Source organism: Stenella coeruleoalba, assembly GCF_951394435.1.
Source record: "Stenella coeruleoalba genome assembly, chromosome: 13".
NCBI classification, from domain to species: domain Eukaryota; kingdom Metazoa; phylum Chordata; class Mammalia; order Artiodactyla; family Delphinidae; genus Stenella; species Stenella coeruleoalba.
This window is the reverse complement of record NC_137159.1, coordinates 1,916,959-1,927,363: the sequence shown is the minus strand read 5'-3', so window position 1 is coordinate 1,927,363 and position 10,405 is coordinate 1,916,959.

Genomic DNA, 10,405 nt, shown 5'->3' with positions numbered 1-10,405 from the left:
CTGTCTTCTCCCTGTGTTTTCCCCCTTACATGTCTCTTTGTCACATTTCCCCTTTTTAAAAGAATGCCAGTCCCACTGGACTAGGGTCCACCCTAGTGGCCTCATCTTACCTTGATCGTCTGCAGGGACCTGTTTCCAAATAAGGTCACATTCGCAGGTCCTGAGGGTTAGGGCTTCACCGTGTGGTGGGGACTCAATGCAGCCATAACAGATCCCAACAGGAACTATTATGAAACTTTCCCCACATGGTAAGTAAAATTAGCATCTCATGATTTCAATTTCCATTTCAAGTTGGATTTGAGTATTTTATTTAATTTTGTAAACTTTTTACTTTGAAATGAATGGAGATGCACAGGAGGTTGCAAAACTAGTTTGTGGAGTCCTGTACGTCCTTCACCTAGCTTCCTCCAGAAGTGACATCTTCTAGAACTGCAGTATAATATTAAACCCAGGAAATGGACGTTGGCATAATGCTGTGGACGAGACTACAGATCCTACACTGTTCTCATCAGTTTTCACACGTACTGTGTGTGTGTGGTAGGTGCGGGTTACTGTTCTATTCCATCCTGTGCTTGGATCTCGTGTGCAGATCTGTGCGTCCATCCCTACAACCAAGGCAGAGAAGCACAGAGAAGCTTGCCATCCTACCCCCTTGATCACATCCTCCACCGCACCCCATCCCTGCCCTCACAGCAACACTGATCCACTCTCCACCTCCAGTTCTGCCATTACAAGGATGTTGTAACAACGTTATCGTTCAACATGTAAACTTTAGAGATCAGCTTTCCACTCGGCATAATGAATGCCCTTATGTTGTGTGATACAGTGGTGCCTAATACATGCATCAACCTATTTGCCCCTTCTTATTGCCAAGTAGTAACCTGCTGAATTATTTTTCAAAAAAGCATTTAAAAAAATATTTATTTATTTGGTTGCCTTGGGTCTTAGTCACAGCAGGTGGGCTCCTTAGTTGAGGCTCATGGGCTTCTTAGTTGTGGCATGTGAACTCTTACTTGCAGCATGCATGTGGGATCTAGTTCCCGGACCAGGGATCGAACCCCAGCACCCTGCATCGGGAGCCTGGAGTTTAACGACTGTGCCAACCAGGGAAGTCCCTCCGTTGAATTATTTTTAATATTAGTAATCAGTGATGTTTATTCCTGGGTAAGTAGATATTATGCATATCCTTTTAAATATTGCTTTTTGGTCCGCAAATAGCAAGAAAAAGACAAAATCACTAAGACAAGCTCAGTTTGTCTGTGAGCATCTCTGCCTGACGCCTGATAGCAACTTTATTTTAGCTTATATGGAATGGAAACTAGAATTGCAAATCTGCCACCAGCATCAGTAAAAAGATCAACTACGATTCACGGCTACGGCTCCGGTCTCCATTTTGCTTCTTTCCAGCCACGCAAATCACACCAAAGCTTGGTCTCTAGCAACTTGCTTCCAATTGTGTGAGTCACACTTTTCATAGTTTCACACCTGAAGTGACATCAGAAGCGGATAAACTCCATCAGCAAGGGGTCTGTGAGGTCTTCGTGACCAGCACGCAGAATATTTTCAGCTCAGTCAATGCTCAGGAAGGATAAGGATGATGTCACTTGTTTCTTTTAAGAAACGCAAGGTTCTAGCGTTCTTCAATTTTCATGAATGTCTAACGCAACGTAGTCAAATTAAGTAACAAAGATATCTGGAGACTTATCAAATCAAAATGTAATACTGGAAAATCAAAGTCAAAGCATTTCAAATTTGTGTAATTTTAGCTATATTTGTGGACGCTTGTAAAGTTGTGATGACAGCAAATTTAACGTAGTGATTAACAGCATGAGTTTTAAAGTGAAATTGCTTAGGTTTCTAATTCTCTCCACCACTTTCTAACTGTGTGGTTTATTTATCCTCCCAGGTCTCAGCTTCCTATTCTCTAAAATGAAGGTAAAAATAGTTACTCTTCATGGTCATGTTGTGATATTAGATATACATAAGGTACCTGTTATAGCAGCCGGCACTCGGTGAGGGCTCAATAACTGTTGGCCGTTATTATTTTCAGTTAAGGATCTGAAAGCCAATCCTCGATTACTATGGAAACCAGGCTATTACGCATGCGTCCTTGCCGCTGTCACACTCTGTGATGTGAACGTGAGATTATCGGCTCCACAGGTCCAGGTCGGTCTCAGGGTTCCTGGACAACAGACTTTCATGGAATTATCAACTGTCAGGGGACATTTTAGGGTCTCCATTTGTGAAATCATCGTCCGTGTCGATCAGGAGATGTCTTCCCCGCCCCTCAAGGTCTCCCATGAGCGTATTTATCTCCGTCCTTGGTGAAAGTAATCAGAGCAAAGAGAAATGCCGGCAGTTGTTCCGACTTGTCCTTCATTCATCACAGACAGCGACACACAGTGGCTGAGAGCATTTTGGAAGGAGCCCCCTGCACTCACCACTGTTCTCTGTCTCACTATCTCTGTGTTGCTTCCAAGGTCATTCCCGTGTCCGCCCGTCTGCATGAACACAAGTGGGTGTTCTCTCTAAACTCAACCTCCGGGCTCATTACTGTGCATGAGGTTTGATTTCGCTACTCCAATTTGTGGACGCGCCCCAACCGGACAACAACATTTCAAATGGCCATTTTGTTTGCTCTGTGCCAGCACCGACCTGCTGCTGTACATGCCAACGTCAGCTACCAACTGGTAACAAAGGGACTGACTCCTCTTATTTGCATCAAGAAAGAACTCTGTGTTCCCTGTCTCTACCCTGGCCAGGTCCAGCAATATGCCTTTACAGACCAAGTTTAAAGGATATTTTCCTGTCCTCTGAGCCCATCCCTTGGGCTACTAGGAAGCAGTAGATAATAGGGCTGTGAGTGACCTTGAAAATGACCAGATACTGTGAGATTTTTGCCAATATTTTCTTTCACTTTGGAGAAAACAGCCCTGCTGTCTATTTGGAAAACACAGGAGGTGAGGTATCGCTTGATCGTTGCATAAAAGGCTGTCCGTGCGATGCCCAATTTCTGTTCTCAGAATATCTTTTTAGAGCCAGTTAGGGCTTTGGGGAAAGGATGGCAGAAAGAGGATTTCATGCAGTGCAGCCTCCAGCATCACTCTTTATTTTTGTCATTCTTGGTGGAAGAGCTTCCAGATTCGACACCTGCCGTCAGTCTTTTTTGTGAGATGAAATTTCACGTGGAAGAGAAACATTCTTTTTTTTAATCAAAAGTAAGGAGATAAAAGCAACTAAATGCTGTTAGGAGACAAAATGGTTGCTGAAAAATTCAGCTTGCAGGTCTGAAGCTGGGACCTGCCATCTCAGGGGATGGGATGTGTGAACAGAAATACTTTGCCGAGTATTTTAATTGAACACGTTTGAAATGAGACTAAATGTCAAGAAAGCAAAAATAAAAGTGAAAGCAGGAACTCCTGAAGTGTCTTGTAACTCCCTGGGAAAGGGTTCCAGTTTTGAGTTTGTTAAAAGCAGCTTCCTGGAGTTACCCTTCTCTCAAATCCTTCTCTTCCATCAAAGGATGAGAGCCCCCCGGGGCCCTGCTGCAAACTTCTTGGTCCCAGCTCTCTAGCGTGGCCGGGTCCCCTTCTGCAATGTTCTCGTGGGTTGTTTTCCATCCCGTGTACACGGGACGGCATCCATGTCCCCTTCCACCAGCGAAGCCAAGAACTGGGTTCCTGGTCTCCCAGCAACAGCGCCTCTGCTTTCAGGGTAGCCCAAGACACGGCGATGACTTCCACCTTCTGAATTTCATGAATGGTGAGCACAGAATGCATCTAACCCTATGAAGACGACTCCAGGAGAGAGGAGAGCTTCCCGGAAGGAGAGGAAAGGTCCCTGCAGGCGTGAGGAGTGGCCGCCACCTGTTTCTGGGCGGCAGCATCTACCCAGAAACCACCCAGCCCTGCGGCACTGGGGTCTGAGCTTTCCTGCAGCAGGAAAGCTGCTCATGAGGTCTCCGCGTGACAAGCAAACGCAGGGAAAGCGAATGGGGGACCGTAACACAGGCGTCTGTAATGTTATTAATCTTTAGCCTCAGACACGGATTAAGAGCCTGCTGCCATCTGATAGGATTCTGAGCACAGCTAATGCTCCTGATTACAGGAGGCAACTTTTGCCGAGAATGCATCGCAGGGAAAAGGGAGCCCACGTCCTAGCAGCTTGGGGTGTCCTTGGAAACACATCTCCAGCGCCGGGGCATGCCTCCACCTGCTGTGGGATGGACAGGACTGGAGGGGAGGGCAGGGGAGGGAGCGGCACCCCTCTACCTGCACAACGCCAGGGGCCTCTCCCCGCACCTTCTCCTGCCCCAGCAAGAGACCAGAGCCCACCTCCCGGGGGCCCTGATTCCTGGAACCCCTTCTTTTCTTGAGCTTTTAAAAAGATGTTTTTAACAAGAGACCTGTACTTTTCCCACCTGTCCTTCCATATCCATTTCAATTTTCCTCTTAATCATCCCTCCAGAACTGGAGACTGTCGGTATCTTCAGGACTTTTACACACAAAGGCTTTCAGGACCCTCTAGCCACTGGGAGGAAGACAGCCTGCCTTAAGGTGCAGTGTAGATAAAGGTTCCTCCTTCGTTCCCTTCAGAGACACCCACATCTTCCTCCCTCAGGGACATGGGCTCCTCTGAGCAGAAAGGAGCGAGGCTTGTGTAGATTCCGTCACTTTCCTTCGGCAAGATGTAGTTTTCCAAGAAGGAATTACAGCCGTCTTACTCACGGGCCCCAGTGATGGTCTCTAAAAACAAAAACAAGCTAATGGAAAAACATTGCACCCCAGCAGAGCAGAACCTGCCGGTCAGCCAGCTTCTTAACCCCTCTTCCTGCCTCGCTAGCAGAGCTACGTGAAAGGCGTCGGAAAAGGGATCTCTGCAAGCCAAAGTGTTTCCAAGTTAATGTCAAGAGATTAGGAGATTTTAAGAACTCTGGGAAACCAGAGTCGAGAATCACAGGAAAGAAATACCATCCTCTGTCTCTCTGTCTCTGTGTCTCTCTGCAGGGGAGGGGAAGAGGGGAAAGCCTAAATACTTAAGGTTGCAAAGTGTGTAGGAACCTGAATAGTTTACCTGAAGTATCAACTAGCAAGACCTGGAGAAGGAAGCGTGAAGCTCGTTTGTCTAGGAGACCCGGGGCAGCACGGGGTGCATCCTCTCCGTGTCCCACCTCCGCTCCTTCCTGTAAGAGCTGCACGGAGGTTCTCTGATCACAGATCCCAGTGAAGACCCCTTATAGACGCAGCCCGAGTGCTGCCCTGTTACCACACCACACGCTCGGTCCACATTTTTTTTTCTCTTTTTTCTTTATTGGAGTGTAGTTGTTTTACAACGTTGTGTTAGTTTCTAGTGTACAGCGAAGTGGAGTTCCCTGTGCTCTACAGCAGGTTCTTATTAGTTCTCTATTTTATACATATTAGTGTATACGTGCCAATCCCAATCTCCCAATTCATCCCACCACCACCACTTTCCCCCCTTGGTGTCCATACGTTTGTTCTCTGTATCTGTGTCTCTATTTCTGGGTCATTTGTAGAGACATGGATGGACCTAGAGCTTGTCATACAGAGTGAAGTAAGCCAGAAAGAGAAAAACAAATGTCCTATATTAATGCATACATGTGGAATCCAGAAAAATGGTACAGATGAACCTGTTCTGTCCACACTTTTATTTGCTTCTATCTTTCAAAGGATCAAAGGCCCCTCCAGTCCTTGCTACGTAGTTTGGAGGGAGGGTAGGCTGGGTTCTTGCTTTGGCACCTGGTCTAGCAACCGCCCTTTAAAGAGATGTGGCAGAGGGGATTAAACCCAAAGGCCCGGGCGTGACGTGCCTCTTTTAGCTCCGAAACACATAGGAAATTCCAGACTGATTTGTAAAAATGTGTCTTTCGTTGTACATTACTTTTTTTTTTAAGTAGACTTTTGTTTTTTAAAACAATTTAAGGTTTACAGAGAAATGAGTGGAAAGTACAGAGAGTTCCTCTAACGATTGCGTCTCTTGTTTCCTGTATCTGATGCTGTGGTATCACGGGCCTGGCTGACCCTGGAGACCCCGCCCCCCTCCACCAGCGTTGGTCAGTTCTGGAGAATAAACGACTCCTTCCAGATGCAAACCCCCGGTCCGGGGTCCACACCCCGACCCACCTTCTCCTCCGCCGAGCTCCCCTCTCTGGACAGTTCATCACAGCGCGGCAGGTCCTGCACAGCTAGGGACAGTCCCACGACCCAGAGCCTACCGGAACCACTGAGACCAGCTGATTCTAAGCCTGCCTACCCTGCCTCGCTTGTTCCTTCGTATGGAAATTGTAATAAGCCCTTTGCTGGCAGCTCCGGCCTCTGCACAGACTCCACTGGCAATCGTCTCCTGGTCTGTTGGCCTTGCTTTATTGAAATTATTATAAAGCCTATATTTTCAAATGTTTCCCCCTCCTCCACTGCATTTTCCCTATTATTAATGTCTTGCGTCCGTGGATAGCCGTGACTTTTCTTTTTCGGTCTGTTGATGTGATGGATGACAATACTTGATCTCAGGAGGCCGAGCCAGCCTTTACATCTGGGGTAAAGCCCACTTGGCTGTGGTGTGTAATTCTTTCTAATCATTTGTTTTCCTAGAAGTCTATTGAGGACGTTTGTATCCATGCTCATGGAAGATATTAGCCTGTAGTTTCCCTTTCTTGTAATGGCTTTGGTTTTGGTATCAGGATGACGTTCGCCTCCTGGAATGACTTAGGAAGTGCACGTTACTTTTAACCACAGCCAAGATTATCCCTCAGTAGGACACGCTGTCCACAGGAGACAGACTTTGGGTTGCATTTTTAGGAACAGCAATGTGCTTATGCTTCCCTGTCCGTCTTTTCTTCTCAGCACCTTGACTCCAAATTAGAGGCTGCAGGGGATCCCTCGTGCTCCCCAGGAGTTCAGAGCTGAGGGTAGGCTTGCGACGGGTGTGCTTGCCTTCTCGGTGGACAGCAGGTGGGCTGTCACCTGGGGTAAGGTCAGGCCTCCTTGTCCTGAGCTCCCGGCTCTGAGAACCAGGCCAGGCACCTGGGTGATGCTCTGACTTGACAGGTGGGCTTCTCGTGGTTAAAAGACCACTGGCTCAAGAGGTCAGAGCTGAGAGAAAGAAGTGAGATGAGAAGCAGTGTCGTCTATCCAGCACAGACGTCACGTGCTCTGACGCTGGCAGCTCGCCGAAGGCTGCAGAGCCAGGGCCCTGGCATGAAACACCGCTGGCCGTGCCTGGTGTAACCTGGAGCAGACACAGGGCCCTGGACCGGAGCCAGGAGCGTTGTGGGGACCAGGGAGGAAGGGTGGTGAGGAGACCTGGAAGGAGGGGCAGCTGTGTTCTCTAACTCGGTCTAGAACTCTGCGTCTTTGTTGAGTGGCCTTTGGCTTCCCACATCTACCTTTGAAGTCAGCCAGCTAAAATGTTTCCTCATGGTTCCTTTCCAACAAACAAACAGAAATCAAGAAGGAGGTTTTCTGGTCCGTTATTTGCTCCTCTTACACCTCCCCTCCGCCACCCTCACATCACAAGGTGCTCCTTTATCCCAAGGTGCCGCCCACCTGACCCAGACCCTAACCTCCAGGTTGCAGAGCAAACGTGGGTGCTGTGGGCTCAGGGGTGCAGTGGTGAGTCAGAGCCGTGTGCCAGGAGCCAAGCGGTGTGGGCGTAGACAAATATCACGTTTATTAGAGCCGTGTGCCAACTACAGGTTGATTGTAGGGACGATGGTGAACGTGTGTGCGTGTGTGTGTGCGTGCGGCTGTGCGGGGTGCACTGAGCGCTACTTCAGTTCTATAGTATTTATTCTAAAGGGGTCTTTAACGTGCTTTTGGGGTGGCTCGCATTAAAAGGCACTCCTGCCATGGGGCTGTTAAGCCGTCAGATTAAAGCAGCGAGTCACGGAAAGCTGCAGCTCCTCATGGGCACGGGAGCCCTGGACGGTCCTCTCTCTCCAGCCACGAGGAAGCCCCGGAGAAGCCTGCCCTGGATGAGAGTAGGATCCTGTCAGAAGGTGCGAGTGGCCTTTCCCTTTAGGCCTGAGAGCTCTGGGTCCTTAGATACCCCCCAGTAACCCCATGCTTCTCCTGAGCTCCCTCCAGGAAAAGCTCTTCTCAGGAGAGTTGACCTCATTCAGCGTCAGGTACCCAAGGCTGATCTGATGTAAGTACACCCCTTCCAAAGGCGTGAGACCTTCATCCCACAGAACGAACCTCTAATGTGAGATCACATCCCCTAGCAAACGGTGGACGTCATGTTAGAGTTTTTATTATTTCCCGGCTATTTTAGAGGCATCAGGAGCATCTGGGGGTCCCTCAAGTCCCCTCGTAGAAGTGACACCTGCTCTCTCCACGCATCCACCAGCTAAGTCCTGATGTTTGGATGCTGGCAACAGAATCCAACGCCTCAAGCATGTTATTCTCTGACAGGTTGTAGAATATTGTTCCCTCACGAGTGAATCGAACTCAGTTTGCTTTTCTGAAGTCAGCCGGGTGTACGGAGCCACTCGGAGAGCGCACGCATTCAGAAATGGCTGACTCATTGCGGAACATCCCCACAGGGACTGTTGGGGGGCAGAATGCCTGTGTTATCGCCTCGTAAGCACATCTCAGCAATGATATCACATGCTTAAATAGAATTCTTTTTGCTAATAATTGGAAATAACCCTTTACAAAATAGAATGTCAGACCCATTAAGGTTGAATATGGAAAGTGGTGAGAGCACCCTGTAAGATGCGCTATTTGTGGAGGTTATAACAATTGTATTAACTAGCAAAATGAACAATTCAACCGCACGAGAACATTGTTGTCAACACAGTGCGAAGGATAACACGTGATGTATTAATCCTGCTGCATTAATGTCATTTGGGAGTGTAGGGGCAATTTAGATTTCACGGGAAGTTGAGTCTCAAGATGAAAGGTGATTCTGAAACACCAACTTTCGTTAGCAGCAGCATCCGTTATCATTAAGAGCAGTGTTTGGGTAAATGTCATCGTGTGTTTCTGTGGACACGGCTGCTACCAAGAAGCTGTAAGGCTGTGTGCCGTTTGCCACACTTAAATCTAATCCCAGAAGACCCAGTCCAGTACTTTTGGTTATATCAAGAGGGTAATAATTCCTATTTCTCTACAGTATATGAGATGAAGAAACATGAGCCTTATATCAAGTGCAAAGCTTCAACTCGCATTGAAATCTGACACAAGCCTTAATCAAGAGCATAAAAATTCCATAATAATGCACTGAAAGAAATTGATTACAGGTTTATTTTATTACTTTATTTTATTCATTTTATGTCAGGGAGGGAGGAAGGAAGGCAGGTAGGAAGGGAGGGAGGGAGGGAGGGGGGAACTCCTACTTGTTCCCTAAGCACCCCAAAGGGCGATGGCTGTAGACAAGAGTTGGTGATGGTGTAAGTACCACTGTGCTAACCCATGTCGCGCCCTCTGGGAATATGCCAGCATCGCTGTAGCTCTTTCTCTGAACAGTGCACTGCACAGAAAAGCTTAGAAACTCCTTGTAAAACTCATGCTTTCTATTTCCTTTTCTCCTTTCCTAATGGACCACAGGGTAACTATCACTCAACAAACAGCGACGAGGTGTTGAGTAGGCAAGGCAAACGTGGGCTGATACAGACACAGAGTTTTAGACTTTTCACCTTCAAGGTACCTGGAGGTTCTCTTAGGTGATCTTCTCATCATAATGATCAGGAAATGACCATGTAGGTCTCCTAGGGCCAAGCCCGGAGTCCTTCCCATCACATAGACGGAAGTCCAAGGAGAGAATTTAATTTTCTCTGGCTCCTTTGAACATTTCTCTGCACTTCGTTTTGTCCAGGGAGTCAGAAGTGTCCCTCCCATCAGGACAGACAATGGACCCATGGGCCTGGGGCCCTGTGGGCAGCTGCAAGGCAGGGCAGGCTCAGGGACCGGGTCAGAACCCAGTTCCTTTTCCTTTTTACCCGTGTGCTTGGTGCGACCGCAGGCTTAACTCCCTGGTCACCCAGGGAGACGTGACCTCACTCCCCCCCGAGGACAGTCATCCGGACACTGGCTTTTCCCACCCCCGTGATTATGAGACGCCCCCCACCTGGGATCTGGGGAATAAGCCTGAAGCCTGGTTTCAATTGTCCCGGCTGACTGGAGCCTGTGTCTGGTACTGGGACTGTATCAGCTGCTCCACATGTACCTTCTCAGGGTCCCCCGAGGCTGTGTGTCCACAGCGTTGTTTGAGGGCCACATGGGGTGCTTTGTGGGGAGAAGCGTGTGTCACCAGAGGCACTGGATGCCCTACAGCCGCCTTTCGGCCGCATCCTATACTTGCATTTTCAAGGCTTTGAGAACTCCTGCGGAAAATAACCCAGGTAACCTCAGAGTCTGCCAGCCGTAGATGACAGAGTACGACCTGT